General features: G+C 40.4%; 1 long non-coding RNA gene across 1 annotated transcript; it reads left to right on the top strand.

The window, feature by feature from the left end:
- Window positions 1-2,762: 2,762 nt before the first annotated feature.
- On the top strand, window positions 2,763-16,410 carry LOC118350282 (uncharacterized). The gene is made up of 3 exons (XR_004803761.2): window positions 2,763-2,880; window positions 15,766-15,894; window positions 16,279-16,410. It is a non-coding gene; the product is annotated as an uncharacterized LOC118350282 (long non-coding RNA).
- The last annotated feature ends 3,562 nt before the right edge of the window (window positions 16,411-19,972 follow it).

The raw sequence follows: 19,972 nt of genomic DNA, 5'->3' as shown, positions 1-19,972 counted from the left end.
GCTTGTTCTCTTTTGCTGAGGATCCACCCTATTGCTAACCTCAGTACTCATTCTCTGTTTCTGTGCTTGCTTTGCCCTCTGGACTTTATGGTGGGCATTATAGTCCCAGCTAAACTTCCTTCCATAAGATTTCATTTCACCCAGATAGACTGCTTGTAGACTTCCCTGGTTGAACCTAACATTGGTCACTACCCATGTGAGCTCTGCAGCCATGGGCATGATGCTTAGCAGTTTTTGCTAACTTCCACTGGCAGCCCCTGAATGTGGTAATGGGTAATAGGTGAAGTAGAAGCAAACGGAACCAAGGACCTAAGAAAATTTTACCAGGGTTTCTGATGGATGAGCACAGAGTGGTACCCCAAGATGTAGGTGTACGGTGGGAAACAAGGATGGAGAGTAGGGCCTCATCTACTGGACGAGAACTCAGAGTTTGGGCTCTAATTCCTGATGGTGGTGGTGTTGAGGATTCTGACACGATTGAGGTTCTAATGGCTCCAGAGATCCTACCGGGTCATAATAGCATTGCCAATTAAAAAAACCTTATTATGTCTGCATCTTTACCTGCAGGGTTATAATAGTTACATTTCGGGTAATGAATCCTAGCCATTGTGAGCAGGCAGGCAGTCTGCAATCTCTGAAGCAATACAACCATGACCTTTAGTCTATGGATAGGTACCTACTGGGGCTCTGCTCTGTCTCCCTTGTTTTTCTCTGCAGGTGGCAGGCTTAACTCACCTGGTCCAAGTACATGATATTTAGCCAGGTGTTAGAAATTTTGATGGTTTCAGACCATTCTGGGCCAGGTCAATTACATGAAGCCAGAGTTTCCTCTTGTGAAACAGACAGGAGGAGGGCTGTCACCAAAGGAAGTGAGTTGAGCAATAGGTGGGTGAGTGAGGACAGCATGGTGGCATGGGGCGAGACAGGGAGGAGTCTAGTACAAGAGTCAACAATGAGTTAGGGGGGGATGGCACTCCCTAGGGACTCAGTAAGTACTTGGGAATGAGTGCATGAATAAATCATTCCAATTTTTCCCAGACTCAGGATGAAAGATCCAGGCTAAAGATTAATTATCCAAACTGACATACCAGGTCATGGTTGAACTATTAGCAGAAGTGACTCAATGTTGAGTCCCATAGCGAGAGACTCCTCCTGCCTTGTACCTCTAACCCCTGCTTGTTGGTCTTTGGGGGAAGGTTGAGTTGTGGGAAGGAAGGGGTATGAGGAAACAGAGCTGGATAGGGCTTTTCAGGGCAGTGTTTTTCAGAGCCAACCCATTTCTGGCAAAAAGTATTACTCTCTAGGCAAGTGTCTATTTGCTATGTTGATCTAATACAACATTAACTTCTGAAACAGTTGCACTCACTTTGCCAATTTTCCAAGCTCAAAACAGGAATGGAGTTAATAAAGTAACAGGCATTTTGGATGGTGAAGCTTTACTTTAAAAATGCCCACATGTGCATAATTTTCCACTTTCTTCCTAAATTCCTATGCCTGGAAGGAGCCTTAGAAATCTAAACCTCTTGTTTACAGATGAGAAAACTCAGGTCATGAGAAGTAGAGGATTTGCTCAAAGCCACATGGCTATCTAGGGAAAAGCCAGGATCAGAATCCAAGATCTCAGACTTCCGGGAAGTGCTGTTTTAATTCTATTCCAATCTTTTAATTCATGAATGGATACCATTGAGGGGTTTGGAGATACTCTTCAGCATCAGGGAGCAATCAGCTTGCTCCTGCACACACCTCCTGCAGTGGGCAACTGCAGCCATGAAGAATCATGGTCTTCTCTTAAGGGGAGTTTCCTAAGGTTTGGCAATGCAGTTGGGAAGTGTTATCTGAGCTGATATTTTATTTTATAGCAACTATTTTATGTTGTGATATTATTGATTATGATAAGCTGGCTCATTCACATGTTCAGTCTGCAAATACTTGTGGATACCTATCATGGGCTTGCACCATTTTAGGGACTGGTAGGAGTGTGGCAGTGGTGAGTATGGCTTCCTTGATCGTTGGCCCTATGGAGCTTTCAACCTAATCAAGGGTCTGGAAAGCTGTGTTTTGTTCATGTCCACTTTGCCATATCAACCCAAAGTCCCCAGTTGGATTAAATCCTTGTCTAGCTCCCTGCCCTGACACTCGAGTTGATAAAAACGGACTTCAGAAGAGGAGAACACATGCTTTTTAAAAATTATTTAACCCTTTGTGAAGCACTTCTTAGTGCTACTAACTCAGAAAACAAAGCGAGGGGAGGTTGAAAGCCCTTAAATGTCAGGAGAGCATAGAAACTGCAGGAAAGTGACTCGTTCAAGGCCTTGAATGTTGGTAAAGTCAAGAAGGGAACCAGATTCCTGGGCTCTCATTTTATGACTCTTTCATAAGAATGGCAATCTTCTAAAAATCCAAAAACATTAAAAAAATTTGAAAACACTTCTATCTCTTTACACAATAAGAAACTCTCCTGAGAAGACTATATCACTTGTCCCTATTGAGTCTGTGTGTTTTCAACTATCATCCTAGCACTTGGCAAACTGCCCTATACAAAGTAGGCACCCAATATAATTGTTTAATGAACACATGAATGAATGAATGTTATAGACATTGATATAATGTACTAACTTACTTTGGTCACTCAGACATGTGTGAAGCATGGTTTGGAAATTCATTTCACTCATTATGCTCTTAGAAGAGCTTTGCATAGGATTTTTTAAAAATCTGTTAAATTCTATAAGAAAGGGAAATGAAAACTATTTCTATGTACTTCTCTCTTCATAGGTGAAATTCAAAATGGGCTCTTGATGTGGAGTGTCAAGCTGGTCTCGGATATAGGACCCCCTTCAACTGGTGGTTGACTGACTATTACTTTTCAGAAGAAGGTAGAAGGTAGGAGTTGTCCTGTCTTCCTTTAAACACTGATAAGGGGGGTTCCTGGGTGGCTCAGTTGGTTAAGTGTTTGTCCTTGGCTCAGGTCATGATCTCAGGGTCCTGGGATCGAGCCCTGCATTGGGCTCTCTGCTTCACGGGAGTCTGCTTATCCTCTCCTTATCCCTCGCCACTGTCATCTCTCAAATAAATAAATGAAATCTTAAAAAAAAAAAAGTAAAACACTGGTAAGTCTGGGAGAAACAGAAGTACAATGGAAGGAATGGAAAAATATGGAAGAAAGGAGACCAATGGTAGTACATTACTATTTATACAACATTTTCATATCCACCATCTAATTCACTACTTAAAACAATTCTGAAGATGCTATTATTATTCCCATTTTACAGACGAAGACACTGAGGCATAAAAGTATAAGCTAGGAAATGGCAGAGCCTGCACTCAAAGCTAATTCTCCCGACTTTAGAGCTGGTGCTGTTTCAAGCCCTTAGCCCTTCTTTGTAAACATGGCAATATCACAGCCACCCTGTGACGCATTCAGACTTTCATCTGTGGGTCACGAAGTGGAAGATTTCGTGGTGAATCTGTCTTAAAAATGATGGATGCTCTACATTGGTGCACATTCCCTATTTTAGTTGACAGCATCACCTTGTGGATGAAAATACATCTGGTGTGTGTTTTTATTTGTAAATATATGTATACTCTGTCGATTAGGGATAATGAGCCAAAAGATTAGGCCATCAATCAGAATTGTTTAGGGGTTAAAACTTCTTTTCCAGAGCTTATATTTTGTTAATCGACTATTAAAGAGTGATCAAAGGGACGCCTGGATGGCTCAGCGGTTGAGCATCTGCCTTCAGCTCAGGGCATGATCTTGGAATCTCGGGATCGAGTCCCGCATCTGCTCCGTGCAAGGAGCCTGCTTCTCCCTCTGCCTGTGTCTCTGCCTCTCTCTCTCTCTCTGCATCAAATACATAAAATCTTTTTTTTTTTTTTTAAAGAGTGATCTAATACTAATACTTAATTGATGAGGGAACAGAATGAAAGCTGGTTTGTTTTTGGCCACCTTGGTTAAAACTCACTGCAATTTTGTTTGCTTAGGTCATAGTTTTTGAAAAGTGGGGATGATATGGTATTGTGGCTTAATGGCAAGAACTACAAGGGCAAAGTGAAATCAGAGGCTTAACAGGATCTCATTGTCTAAGACAGAAGGACGGTAGGGTCTTAAGTCCGAAGGCCTTCGAGGTCTACCATTTCATCTTGGGGTCATGTAAAGCCCTCTGGGCCTCAATGCATTGATCTCTAATGTAGGGAGAATAATATCAAGCTTTTGGAATGGTCATAACATGCCTGGTACCCTGGGCCCATGTTTTTAAGATTTTAAGAGAAAGAGCTCCTGGATTTAATGACAAGGAATGAAAACTCCAAGACAATCCTCCATCCAAGTGCAAACAGAATCCATGCCACTCAAGCAGAAATGTAGACACATGTCAGTAGGCATCTTAGCTGACTTGAGTTCTTTTGCTGCTGCAGTCTCTGGTAGACAAATCAGTTTGTAAAAAAATATTTTTGTGATCAACGGTGAAAAATGTGAACTATCCGGATTTTTTTTTTCCCCCGGAGGTCTCTCAAATTAGAACATAAAACTAACAACACCACAACTTCTCGACAGCAAAGTAAGGACAATTTATCCTAACCTGGTGGATTATTAATAATTGCAATAGGTTACATTTTCATCTTAAATTTAATCATTTGGTAATTATTAATTCAAATCATGATTTGATGAAGAATTTAATCACATGTTTAATCACATGATACATGATGTCCCGATTAAACGTTTCCTTCAGAAACTTTATTAGAAAAAAGGTTTTGCTTTTGTTTTTTTTTTTTTGTTTTTTTTTGAATTCCCTTTTTCTTGTAAGAGAAAGCCTAATTGGGCAATCCACAAACAGTGGGAACGGATTCTCCATCACGTCTCCTGTTCACAGGGGCTGGGAAGGGCCGGCCTGGTTAGCTGGAGAGCACCAGCCTCTGCAGACTGCCAGTCCCCCTCTGGTCACACTCCCCGCCCCTCCCAAAGTCCAGCCCTCACAGCTGAAGATCTTCAGGGCAAACTTTTCAGTTTAAATTTCCCGGCTTTTTGTCAGTTTGTGTCAAAGCCGTAGCCACCTTCTCCTGCTGACTGTGGTGGCTTTGTTTGTTCCTCCCCTCCATTTGCTACTGGTTGGCCTCCCTGGACTGTGTCGGCACACTTACAGTAGGCAGAGTGCTGATGACAGATGGTGGGGGGCTGGGAACTGGGCTGCCGTGGCCTGGTGCCAACGGATAGGCCTTGCTGCCCAAACGTGCAGCCCAGAAGCTTCTCCTTGAAGCCTTGTCCGTTTGGTTGGTTCTGTGGGCGTGTTTGTGTGTGCTTGTGCACACGTGGCGTGTTTTGTTGTGGTGGTGGTGGTGGTTGTGGCTGTTTTTGTTGTTGTTTGGGCCAACGACAACAGAGGCCTCACTGGCTGGCTGCGGCTTTTCACTCTTGGCAGTTTCCAGACTCCCAGGCAGGAAATTCTCCCAACGATTGCAGCTGTGAATTGGCCCATTTTTTTGGAAAGAGGATAAAGAAAAGAGTTTTGTGGGTCTTTTGCTTTCCTCGCACAAGCAGGGGGGTGTTGAATACAAACAGGGAGGGATACATGGGGGAGGGGAGGGAGTGGGTAGGAGAGGGATGGATGGCTCCCTTGGAGCATACACAGGGCTGGTGCATGGAGCCAGATGTGGGGCCACCTCAGAGGTGAGACTGCCCTAGGTCTTTGTGGGGTTTCAGCAGTTTGACCCCTTTGACAGCAAGAGACACTCATTTCCATTCATCCCTTTAACAAATATTTGAAAGCTTGCTTTCTGACCGGTGGTTTACTGGGAGGTGAGGATACCAGGAAGCAAAACAGACAGGGTCTATACCTCATGGAAGTAACAATCAGATGAAATGAGAGTGAACAAACACATCACAGTCTCACACCCTCCTTAGAATTTTCCATGCAACTTAATAGGTTACTGTGGTGGAGGACGGTGATGATGATAATTATTTACAACTTTCAACGAGTATTTCTGTGCCAAGCACTGTTCTAAAGGCATTTCTCATTAATCTTCAGAATAATTCCGGGAGGTAAATGCTATGAAATGGACATTTGGGGACAGTCAGAAAAGGCCTCTCAAAGAAGGTAAAATTTGAGTTGAGATATGAAGGATGCAAAGGGGTCAGTTATTTAAAGAGTCAGGGGAAGGAACAAAGGTCCTGAGGCAGGGAAAAGCTTAGTGTATTCAAATTGCCAGGAAAAGCCTGTGGAATAGGGTGTAGAAATAAAAGGGGGGCGGTGGACTGGGGAGATTGGAGTGAGGTGAGATCAGATTGGAGACATAGATAGGGGCCTTGTGAGGACTAAGTCCTGGTAAGGGATATGAGAATGGGAAGCTGTTGCTGGATTTGGAGTTGGGAAGAGCCTTACTGGAATTGCATTCCTGAAAGATTTCTCCATCTGTATTGGGGAGATGAAGTGGATTAGGTAAAACCAGCATGGAAGCAGGATTGTAGGAGGCCATTACTGGCCAGAAATTATGGTGACATGAATGAGGGTGGCAGCTATGAACACAGAGCAGTGGAAGGGGTTAGGTATCCAAGTTGGAGATGGACACAAGAAGTGCCAATCAACTGAGTTGATAAGGTGGTAAGGCAAAGTAGTCATGGCTGGCAACGTGGTTTCTGGTTCTGGCCACTGGCTGGTGGCGGATGGTGTCATTCCCTGAGATGGAAAGGACTGATGGCTGAGGGCATGGGGGTACCCCTTTGAACACTAGAAAGGTCAGTGCACGGAGAGGACATCTGATGGCCTGGGACAAAGAGGAAATACCTTCCATGGAGGGGAGAAGGAACCACTGAATCGCAGCAGGAAAATAATTTTCTTACATTTGCAAGGTGATGTTTGCACTTTAGCTTCTGTCCCTTGTCTTATTCGATCTTGACCATAATATTGCAACATAATTATGATGACCTCAATCTTATAGAGGGAGACAGTGAGATCTATAGGAGTAAACTGACTTTTCATAGTCACACAGCGATAATACTAGTTATTGCTCATGTTGAGTGAAAGTCTACTTTGTACCAAGTACTGGTCCATGCACTTTACATATGCTGAGTCTTACTCTTACCCCATTTTTCAGAGGGAAAACTGAAGCATAGAAAGTTTGAATCATTTGTTCAAGGTTATACAGCTAGTATATAGCCTTTATCACTGTAAAGAATAAAGCCGGGCTTCAAATCCAGCTCCCTATTTGTGCTCTTAACCACTGTGTTATACTAAGTATAACTGAATTGGGGCTCTGAATCTCACAACCTCTTGACTATCCTGAAATGCCTCCTTGATGCTACTTCTGATTCCTCTTTCCCTGCAATGGATTTACGTACCACGGCAGTTTCAGCATTGCTTTAGTTAGATGCCCATTCCTCAAATATTTTCCTCCAAAGAGCAAGCACCAAAGGCACCAAGATGTGACATCTGAAAAAGAGACTCTACCTTGTAGTGACATAACTTTCAATAAAAATTTAAAAAAGAAAAAATAGTACCTATCAAATAATTTGGTCTATATGTATCTATTCATTGGAAAGTATTTTTCTGTGTTAAGAGTTAATACATATACCATGAACGTGACTGCTTATTTTCTGGGAAGTCCTAGAGCCGAGTAGGAAGGCAGGCATATAAACATTATATCTATTTCATTTTCATATCTCTTAAAAGATGATCTATGCACATAACAAAGATGAAAGAATTAGGCCACAAACAATCTGCACGTATACCCCGATGAGGTCCCACAGGTGATCATCTTGGCAGCATCTTAAATGTACTTCATGTCACAGTTCTTCACTGAGGGCAAGATAGGAGAGAGACTATTTCAACTTTATTTGTTCATATGTATTCAATCAAGCACTCTAACTGCCGGTGAGAGAGTGAGGATGAGCAGCCACTGCACTGCCTTCCAGAAAGCAGCTCTGTTCCTAAGTAGGGTTGAAACAACCACAGATAGTTCTTTCTTGCTGTTGTTTCGTTGAGTAACCAGGGGGCTAAGTCCTCATCCTGAAATGCTCTAAATTGGTGTCTCATACCCAGATGATGGGGAATAGTTGCCTCACCAGGCTGGTTCTGAAGATGAAGTGAGGTGATTTCTCCATTCTGGCCATCAAGTAGCAAGGACAAGAGAGGCAAAATGGTTACCCCAGATTTCTCAAAAGGAGCACCACACATCGTTGGTTTACATTCTATCCAAAACACGCTCTGGGTTAGGTTTGGAAAGTGTTGTGTTCTATTCCTGCTAAGGATTGGCATATTAAAAGCTCTGATAAGCCCTACAGTAAAGAACATTCAAGATGCTGCCAAGATGATCACCTACTGGACCTCATTGGGGTATATGTGCGGATTGTTTGTGACCTAATTCTTTCATCTTTGCTATGTGCATAAATCATCTTTTAAGAGATGAAAGTGAAACTGGTATAATGTTCGTATGCCTGTCTTCCTACTTGGCCCTAGGACTTTGAAGAAAACAAGAAGTCACATTTTATGGTATATGTATTAACTCTAATTTAGAACACAAAAATATTTTGCTGAACATAGCATTTCCGAAACTATCTATTGCCATCAATGCTGATGATCAGTTGTGTGATTAATGGCACCGACAGATAATTCTTTAGCCCATTCAAGGTATGTTGAGACTAAATTTTCCTTTAATAAAGCCCTAACAGAAAAAATAGTGTCTGAAGTACAATGTTTCCAATCAGATGAACTGGGACTCAGGTACTGGCTTAGTCTATAAGAATTTCTAAAATTTTGGGCTATCATACTTAAAGTCCCTGACTGCCTTCAACTACAAATTGGTAAAATGAAATTTTTACCTTAGAACATGGTTGTGATTTGTTTACTGAGTGAACTTATTCATTTAACAAATGTTTATTGAGGGTATCCCTGGTGGCTCAGCGGTTTGGCGCCTGCCTTTGGTCCAGGGCGCGATCCTGGAGACCCCGGATCGAGCCCCACGTTGGGCTCCTGGCATGGAGCCTGCTTCTCCCTCTGCCTGCGTCTCTGCCTCTCTCTCTATGTCTATCATGAATAAATAAATAAAATCTTAAAAAAAAACCCACAAATGTTTATTGAACATCTTCCCAGTACCAAGTATTGTGGTATAGGGATTCAGGAGTTAGCTAGCTGTATTTATCAGGATTTTCTAGAGAAATAGAAACAACGGGAGATATTATCTAAATAGAGATATATAGATATGACTTGTAAACATAAAAACAAACAAATACGATTTTTTATAAGGAATTGGCTCATTCAATTATGGGTACTGAGAAGTCCCGTGAGCTATTATCTGCAAGCTAAGGACCCAGGAAGGCCAGTGGTGTTATTCAGTCTATGTTCAAAGACCTGAGAACCAGGAGCACCCAGGGCAGGAAATGATCAATGTCCCAGTATCCTGGCTCAGACAACGAAGCAGGAAGGGCCAAATTCTCCCTTTCTTCACCTTTTCGTTCTATTTAGGTCCTCAATGGATTGGATCATGCCTATGCACACTGCTTTACTGAGTCCACTAATTCAAATGCTAATTTCATCCAGCAACACCGTCACAGATACATCCAAAAATAATACTTAGCGAACTACCTGGGTACTTTGTGATTCAGTCAAGTTGAACATATAAAATTAACAATTCCACCAGCCCACTAGGAACTTAATTATTTACTCATGAGAAGTCCCTGATCAACATTTTGTACTTATGTTGGGGCATCAGTGACTTGTCCTCTTTTTGGTATCACATTGCAAGAGAGATTCACCAGCAAGAGTGGTCTGTATCAGACCAAGCCAGATGTTTTTCAAAACTTTTAAGCAGAAAGGAACGTCCCTTAAAGGAATGTTACCCAAATATGGGTAACATAAAAAGTGCCAACATGAAGGCAAGTTATTTGTCAAGATTTCTCCTACAAGAGGTTTAAAAACACCCTTCCAACTTCTACCCTTTGTACTGTTGTTGTTATTGTTTTAATCGTGGGGTTTTCAATCTGTGAAGTTTATTTTAACTCAACACAGGAAGATTTTCCTTTGGAGACAAATACATTGCTAAAGGGAAAGGAGGAAGAGGAAGACTGTTATTACTGGTTCTTGGGTGGAGAAGATGTTTGATTTCCTCACCTCCTCCTTTCTTGCTGCCCTCCTTGCCTTGAAAAGGAGCCCTGTGTTTTAAGTGAGGCCACCTTTGTGGAAAGTACTGAATTAATCATACAGTCCATGTAAGATCAGGGGAGCTAGACAGAGGGCATATGGACCATCTTGGTTTTGCCTACGGACATTGGCTCCTCACTTACACGTCTAAGAAGAAGGTCCAGTAAGTTTGTCAACACTCATAATACTGCCTTGCCCAGAGCTTCTGGCTCACAGATCTAGGGAGACTTGTAATACTTAAATCTGGGATGGATGCAAGAATTAAAACAAAAGCAAAAGCAAAAACAAAACCTACTTCATCTTTGTGATAACTCAGAGGGAGGGCAGGAAGGTTAAAAGGGTGAACATAAATAGAAATTAGGTGGGAACAGAAGGACTAGCAATTTTTTAGCCTTTTGTTGAATATTGCTCTAAAATAGGGTTTCTCAAACTCAGCATGACTGACAGTTGGCCATAATTCTTTGTGTGGGGGTGCTATCCTGTGTACTGTAGAATGTTTAGCAGTATCCCTGTCTTCTACCCACTAGATGCCAGTAGCAACTATTTCTGGACGTTGTCAAATATCCCCAGGGGACAGGGGCAAACTATCCCTGATTAAGAACCTCTGCTCCAAAAGCAAGAACTCTTTAAATTTTTGTGGCAGTGGACCTCTTTGGTGATCTGGAGAAGACGAGAGACTCTCAGATTAATGTTCTTAAATGTATGAAGTAAAACATATAGAATAAGATAGGAAAACATTTATATTAAAGTTATCAAAATATTTTTAAAAACCCACAAATTTGTGCTATGGTAATTTATGTATTTCTTTATGAACATACTAAATAAAAATATCTAAAAGTGGACCCAAATAACTACCTTACTTTTGAAGTAGTGGTGAGCTCATATGATATTTCAGGAAACCTGTAACAACTGTTATGTGATATGAAGACATCTGTGATTTTAATTGTGACAAAATTCTAAGACTACTATGGATTTATATTTAAAGGTAATGTTAAATTTTAGTTCAAGACGGATGGAAATTAAGATGTAACTTTTTCTTTCTTTTCTTTTTTAAAAGATTTTATTTGTTTATTCATGAGAGACACATAGAGAGAGAGGCAGAGACATAGGCAGAGGGAGAAGTAGGCTCCATGCAGGAAGCCTGATGTGGGACTTGATCCCGGGATTCCAGGATCACACCCCAGGCCGAAGGCGGCGCTAAACTGCTGAGCCACCCAGGAACCCCAAGATGTAACTTTTTCTTATCCATGTTCACAGAGACCATGAATTCATAGGTATTGGATATAGAACTCCTTTTTCTAAAGCATGAAGGAAAGAAGCCATGTAAGCTCAAGTTATTTTTATGATATTTAATTCATACCCCAAATTCCAATCAGAGTGCCTGAAGTGAAGGGAAGGCTCTGACATCAGGCAATTATGGGCCCTCATGAGTGCAGACACAATCTTTAAATCCAAGAAAGCATAAATTTTATAGGCATTACCTGAAATTCTTCTACAAATGAAGAACTCAGAGGTAGCAGAAGGAGGACTATAAAATGGGCCAAAACCAAAGAAGGTGTCCTGGTATGGCCAAGGGGCCCAGAAGATCTGCTGGGCTCTAGGTAATGGTGGAGATAGTGGTAATGCTGGGAACTGGCTCAGCCAACAACTAGGAAGTTAGATCCCTCTAGGCATCTAGGAAGTGATGGGCTCAGCTTGGACCAATGTTGATGAAATCTCTGCTGTTTAAGACATGGTTTAAGACTTTCACCTACACAAAACTCATGGAGGCTAACAAAATCCACAGAACAGAGTGCTGTAAAGGTGAAGAAATTGGCATGGGAAGAGAGGTTAGGTCAAGTTGTTTAGTTCTGTAGGTAGTTAATGGAAGAATTGAGTGATTGTTGGGGCTAGGAATTGGGTTTATTATTATTATTTTTTTTTTTTGGAGTCTTAGCAAATGTCAGGAATATAATAGGTCCCCAATGAATACTTGTTGAATGAATGAATGAATGAATGAATGCATCCATAAATCACCAAGTTCCATTTTTAATGTTGACTGTGTCAACCCAGTTACCTAACATTATATTTAGTTATAAATATATTTCTATATTCCTCTTTAGGCAGAGGAACTGTGGGTACCATTTTTTATCCAATTTGCTACTTATTGTGTAATTCTAATATATTTACTCATAAATCACACACACACACACACACACACACAGGTTTGTTGGTTCCTTTGGGATAGAGGATTCCTGGGGCATCTTCTAAAAGGTTCCTTAGAGCCTTAGCCAGATTTTTTTTTTTTTTTTAAGATTTTATTTATTTGAGAGAGAGAGAGAACAAAAGTGGCAGGGTGGGAGGGGGCAGAGGGAGAGAGACAAGCACACTCCCCACTCCCTGGGCAGCCCAGCTTGGGGCTTGATCCCAGGACCCTGAGATCATGCCCTGAGCCTAAGTCACACTTAACCGACTGTGCCATCCAGGCACTCCAAGAACTGTAACCAAGTTTCTGTTGACAGCAGGAGGGCTCCTACAGGATTTATTGCCATGTGATATTACCACCCTACTGAAGCTAAGCTACTGATAAACTGATTGGGCCCGTGAGCATGCAGAAATAGAAACTACAGCAGAGAAACTGCATAATGAAAATGGTGGAGGGCAAAAGTAGCTGAGCTAAAGAGGGAAATCTAGGCTGGCTTTCATTTGAGGATTTTCTTTTGAAACCTAGCTTTTTTTTTTTTTTTTTCTCAGTAAGGGGAAGCCCTAATCAGCTATGGAGCAAAGTGAGCCTCTTCTCTCTTGTTTTGCAGAAAATAAATAGGCTTGATTATGGGCACAGAGCTCCACAGTTGCTGCAGTGTGTGAAGCATACATAAATTGCAGACTAAGGGACTCTGAAGCAGAAATTGGTGGGTTTGAGTTCTTGTGTGAGGGTGGTCAAGATACTCTACTATCTTGAACTGAAATTATTTCTTCTGCCAAATATGGTTGTTAAACTAGCTCCAGGATTGCAACTCAAAAGGCCTACTGACAGGGACAGAAATGGGTGAAGCATAAGACAAAAAAGGGAAAAGTGGGGACTGTGGCCAAGTAGAGGGTATATGTCCATTTGAAAGAGGTGCTACTACCTGCTTTTAGTCCATTGTCACTGCACTAGAATGTGCATCTAATGTTGCCAGATCTTCTAGACTTTAAAAAAAATCTGTGCTTTCAGTTTTAAATGCTGACAACTCCTTCAAAATTTTAAAAGACATAGTGCAAGCCAGATTTGACCCTGGGTGGCCACAGATGATCTCTAAAGGCTTGCAGTATTAACAGTTGAAGAATATAAGTAGATATGCTTTATCATCTGTGAAATAATTCTTTAAATTCACTTAAAGTAAAATAAATAAATAAATAAATAAATAAATAAATAAATAATAATAAATAAATTCACTTAAAGTTTTAGTGTTTTTTTGTTTTGTTTTTTTGTTTTTTGGGGGGGCTTTTAAAATTTTTTAATTAGTTAATTAATTAATTAATTAGTTTATGTATTTTAGTAGATGAGGTGGGGAGGTCACAGGAGACTGCTCTCCAGGGCACGTGCAGGTGCTCCACTTGCTTCTCCAGTATGCCTGCCTTCATTGCCCCCACCCTGAAAGTCTCATTCAAGTTCAGAGCTAACTTATTTTCATGTCTGGTCTCAGGTGCCCAGACACCTGGGAGATATAGGGCTCCAGACCCGGTCTTCTCCAGTCTACCCTGGGGAAGTCCTGGGCAGCCAACCCTGGGAACTTCGAGACCCCTGAAGTTCATCAGCCAGCATCTCTGCCCTCCGGATGCTGTCCACCTGGGCATGTGGCTAGGAGACCTAAATTCACTTTTTATAGTGCTTCATAGTTTGCAAGTCACTTGCATGATTTTATCAGTCTCATGAAAACACTGTACACTGGTGCTACCCCTGTTTTATAGAGGAGGAATCTTAAATTCAGGAATGTTAAGAGACACATCTGCAGTCACAGCAAGGAAGTTGTAGAAGCTAGATTCATTCTTTCATGTTGGACTCTCAGCACTTCCGCCAAGCATACAGCCTTGCCCCAAAACGCAAGAACTTCGTAGCCCTACTTTGCATCTCTGGAGGTCAAATAAAGGAAATACCACTATTCCAACCATTGATCTGTGGAAGTCTGTCCTTGGAACAAGGAAGGGTTATGAGATGACTATTCTTTAAGAAAGAACATCTGAATCTCCATTCTTGTACCAGGTGGCATATCAGGTCAATGTTTCTTCTAAACCTTGGCTATCCCTCCATCATTCTCAAAGTAGAAATAGGACTGGAGAAAGAAGCCTTATATTCTCGCCATGATTCAACTGCTAACTGGCTATGTGACTTTAGACAAAAATTCCTTTGTCCTCTCTGTGAACTCTAGGTTCCTCATCTGTAAAACAGGAACCATGATACGTGAGTGGTAGAGCTGGAAGCCAGATTAACACCCCATCCCATTCCATGAAACACCACCAATTTATCCTTAGAGGTCACAGGCAACTGGGGGAAACAAACCCCAACATATAATAACTATACAGGATATATGCTACTAATCAGGGATGAATGGGGAGTTACATATAAGGGAGATACAGAGATAAATGGTTCCTATTAGTGGTGATGAATAAATGTTACATAGAAACTGACTATTTTTGTTATTATCTTACTGCCTTTTACAGCCCCCCTCCCCCCCGAAGGTACTGGTCGCCAGTGGGTTTTGCTGATTTACTGAGACACAAACTTAGCATAAATATCCTCCATGGCAAAAGCCTCTTAATACCTTTAGAAAGGATTACAAATTGTAACTATAAAAGGATATACAATAGAAAGGAGTCTCCCTCTCACCCTGACCCTTTCCAAAAAGGTAACTTAGATTCTGTGTGCCTTCTCAGCATATTCTGGATATACAAAAGCACATATGAATGTGGTATATACCTGTATCTCTATTTTTGTCTATATCTATTTTTATAGTCCCCGTTTTTTTCACAAATGGGAACATCCTTCTTGAATTGCTTTTCTTAGTTAAAAACTTAGTTAAAAAATTTCCATATCAGTACATACAGATCTATCTCCGTCTTTGTAGTAGCTGTATAGTATTCCACCACTGTATTTTTTAGATACCTTTCTTAGTCAGTTCCAGCTGTTAGAACAAATTGCCATAGACATGGTGGCTGAAACAACATTTATTTCTCACTTAGTTCTAGAAGTTGGAAAGTTTTACATCGTGATGCCAGCATAGCTAGTTTCCCGGTGAAGGCACTCCTTCTGGTTTACAGAGGGCTATCTCTTCCTTGTATCCTTACATGGCAGAAAGAGAGGGAGAGGAAGCAAATGCTCCCATGTTTATTCTTATAAAGGCATTGATATCATTTATAAGTTTCACTTTCATGACCAAATACCTCCTTAATAAGACCCCATCTTTTAATGCCATCACATGGGAGGTTAAGATTTCAATATATGAATTTGGGAGGACACAAATATTCAGTCCATAACATTTGTCCACTTATTTCTAATTGAGAAATATTAGTATATGTCTATTCTTTTGTTATTTCAAATGTTCTAATATATATCCTTGTATATATCCCTGAATGCAAGCTCAATATAAAATAAATTTCTACTACTGTTTCATTATAGGTCTTGAGTACTGATATTGCCCTCTGAAGAGACTGCACCCTTAATACTTCAAGGAACATTTCAAGAAAGTATCTACATATTTTTACCAATATCCTGTATTATAAAACTTTGATTTTTGTCCACTGAGAGGTAAAAATGTTTTATTTTTATTTGCACTTACTTGCTTTTAATAAAGTTGAACATAAAATCCTGATAAGACATATCTTGTGATATGTATATCCTGTGAAGAAGCCTGCTCATGATCTTTATTCATTTTTCTACTGGGTGGTTAATTTTCTTTCTTATTGAATTATAAGAGCTCTTTATATATTAATGAAACCAGACTATTTATATGAAGTCATATGTCATACTTGTTGTAATTTTTTTTGTAGTTTGTTATTTGTCATAATACTTCCAGATGTATCTTTTTAAAGGTTTGCTTTAAAAATCAATATGTACTGTGATTATATGGCTGTTGCTTCTGAAAGTTGGGTTTGTACAGCTTTACCAAGAAGCTTCTGCTTGTCATCACAGGGAATGGTGTAATGCTTCTTGAATAGGACCTGGTTTATGCCACTGTGAGTCATTCATGTTACTGGAAAAACTGACTGACCGCCGGACATTACTGGCACATTTCCCATAATTCTCCATGGAACTGAGGGCATTCAAGAGGGAGTATTTCTCATTTCCTATGTAACTAGTCATTGTCCTGATTGACTTCAAGACTTTGTCTCTGTGAGAAAAAAAAATAAAGTATCCCAAAGCAAAAAAGTTTCACAAGTTATTTTGAGTTCATAAAACATAATGGTCATCAACTGAAACAGAAATTTTAGAAAAATGATCCAGACTTATTGGAAAACTCAACACCATGGTTTACAAGTTACGTGATGAAGTGCTTAAAGCATCCCAGCCAGAGAAGAGAGGACTTTCATTAATCAGGCAGAGAGAGTGACAGAAGAAAAGAACTTGACTTTAGCCTGAATGAGTGAAGATAAAAGTCATATGTAGTCACTGAGGAAAGAGGGGTACTATGTTTTTATTCTGATCCAGATTTGATAAGATAGGACACAAAACAAGCCCCTCCCTACAGACATTGAGGATGGACTGTTTGTTCAAAAACCACTTGGCACTGAGCTGTCAGATTCACCATCTGAAACAGCATCAGAGACAGAAGGAGAAAGATCTCTTTTCTTCCAAGTTCACAACAACCACCAAAACAATGTGCATCCATTGCCACAAGGCTCCTAGCTGATCCACCAAAGACCATGCTTAATTAAAGGGTAAGGTGGTAGTGTATACACTACACTGGTCTGTATGTGGCATTTGCCTCTGGTAGCTTATTACTCCTGGTTGTACACAGTGGAAATAGAATGTAGTGAGTTTTACAGTTCTTGGCTTTATTGGCTTAACCAGAGATCAAAATTCTACACTAAGTGAGGTAGAGTGACCAACTGTACCCTAAATGCCCAGGACTGTACTTGTTCTAGTACTGAAAGTCCAGTGTTCTGGGAAACTCCTCAGTCATAGTTCAAAGTAGAACAATTGGTCACTCTGGGTCTTGGTCTCGTCCAGCGGATTCTTTCTTCAGTCATGTTATTCTATAGAAAAATTAAATAAGATAAAATGAGCTTAACTGTAAGAGAAAATTCGGTAATACATAAATAGGATCACAGCTTTTGGAGTGAGAAATGCTGGAACAAGATGCATAAGACCATACGCTCAGGAAGAGAAAAAAATTTTTTTGAGGTAACTTCTTTGATTCTGTGATTCTATATCACTATTTCTATCATCTTAGAAAAGTTATATGAGCCATAAGTAAAATAATCTCTATTGCCATTTATTGATGATTGTTGGGTACTAGGCACTGTGGTGAACTCTTTGATGTTATTCTGATGATAGCCTTAGGAAATAGATATTATTAGATATGATTTATAGGTGAGAAGGCAGGCCTAAACAGATTATGTCTTGCCCAAAGTTATGCAGGTAGCAGATGGTGAAGATAGGATTTGAATTCAGATCTGTGTGGTTATAAAACCTATGCTCACATACCCCATCTTCCATTATCCACAAGTAGTTGTGAACAGTCATTTCTGCTCTCTCCATGTTCTGAGGTTATCGGTACTACCTATAATATGATCCCTGGAGACCAGAGAAATAGTAACACTAGCAATATAAATTTGCATAACACCTTTTACATTTCAAAACACTGTTACTTCTATTTTCTACTATCATCATCCTAGAGATGCTGGGAAGTAGCTAATGTTGATCCTTTCTCTATAACACATAGGAAAGAGAAGCGTGGATGAGTAGGGTCAACTGTTGATGGATACATGGGTGATGCAGTGGCAAACTGGACTCACATCTACAACTCTTGATCTTAATTCCTTCTGAATACTACGTCTATTCAGTAGAGATTAAGGGATTCTGTGACTTTGTATCAAAGGCCTTCCAGACTTCTGTGGGAATTGGTCCAACTTTATTTCCCCTAATTGTCTGTCTCCCACATTTCACTATACGCTCTGGGAAGGCAGGTTCATGTGTTTATTTTATTCATTTCTCTATCCTCAAAACCCGACACAGAGATTCTTAATAAATATTTGGTAAAAATGACTATCCTTTGCAAACCTTTCTCCTAATTCAGATGGGGTAGATACCCCATTATCATGTCACGTTTTCTTGCCACCACATCTAATTTCACACTGTTTTCTCCCCTCATTGCCACATGGTCAAAGACTAAGGGCTCTTCAAGGTGCAACTGAAATACCACTTCCACCAGGCAGGCCTCCCAGCAGTGAATTTTCTTTCCTTAGTATCCAGAGTCCATCCCTAGCACACTCCTCTTTTGTTGCACCTACCAGTGTGTCTCTCTTATTATAGTGATTTGTAACTTGCACAAGTCAAAAGGGAGTAGGAGGGACTGGACCTCTCTTTATGTTGCACAGCCCCTGTGAGTAAGCTCTTGAATTATGAGTTCATGGTTTGGATTTTAGGACCTTCACCAAGCCCAGGAATTTCTGAAAAGAACCCAGAATCTCTGTATCCTAGAACATCAGCCTGCACTTCAGAAAGAGTGCCACAACAGTCTCTGTAGGCTATTCCAGTTATGAGAAGTGAGTTGAGGATTGGTTGGTCCAAACGTGATGCCTCTATTTGGACTCAGAAGAGGAGGAGTTGAGATTAATCATGAAGGCTTTTGTTATTTATTAATGAAATATTTATTATTATTCTTTATTAATGAGATAGCATTGCTACATAACTTGCATATACCCTCCCCATATCTATTTGTGGGATCAACTCAATAGGATCATTTCTCAGTGAGATTTTAAAGGGATGTTTGTTATTATTTTGTCCAAGTGGTGGGCTGAAGGAAATATATTAAAAACTATGGATCCAAGACAACTTCGGGCCTTTGAGATTTGCCTCTTTGCTATTGTTACTTCAAGATTCAAATAAAAATTCACAAAACTGCTTTCTCCAACTCAAAAATGTAGACATCAAGAGATTCCCTGGATAACCAAGCAACCCTGAGGTTGCAGCCATTTGGGCCAGGTGTTCGCTTTCAGCACAATACTGCTTGACCTCAGATTTTTGTTTTAGATTTTCTGCTATAAATGCTAGCTGATAGCTAAGATAAGGCTCATTGAACCAGAGCAATATAAAAGCATTGGCATGACACTCATGAGAGAAACCAGAAAAATTTAGTAGTTTATATACTCAGGCAAAATAAAAATAATTTGCTACTTTAATGCATTTTGTTATAGTGATGGTTTATTGTTGTGGGTTTTCTTATCACAAGGTATAGCTATGCAGTTTTAATAAAATATGTTGGTTTTCATTTAAAAAGAAACCCACAACAAACAGAGCAGAAACAGAACCTCCACTTCCCCACAAAACCCTAATGCCAGTAAGCCTATTAAATTTTCTTCTCTTGTAACCTTCAAAATGGTTCACCCTAATGATCTGTGGGCCAAAAATGTATTAGCCAAGTAGCACCCCCTGCATGGTGGATGGATTCATAGCAGATGGCAAAGGGAGGTGTCTTAGTCAGTCTGGGCTGCTATAAAAAAGTACCATGGACTGGGTAGCTCACAGAAAGCAGGAATCTATTTCTCACAGTTCTCGAGGCTACAAGTCTAAGGTAAGTGCTGGCATGGTCAGGTTCTGATGAAGGCCGTTTTCCAAGCTGTAGACTTCTTATTGTGTCCTTACATGGGAGAAAAGAGGGCTA

The sequence above is a fragment of the Canis lupus genome, chromosome 11 (assembly GCF_003254725.2).
Source record: "Canis lupus dingo isolate Sandy chromosome 11, ASM325472v2, whole genome shotgun sequence".
Classification (NCBI taxonomy): Eukaryota; Metazoa; Chordata; class Mammalia; order Carnivora; family Canidae; genus Canis; species Canis lupus.
Note: the sequence above shows the minus strand (reverse complement) of the source record. Positions and strands in the feature narration are given on the sequence as shown.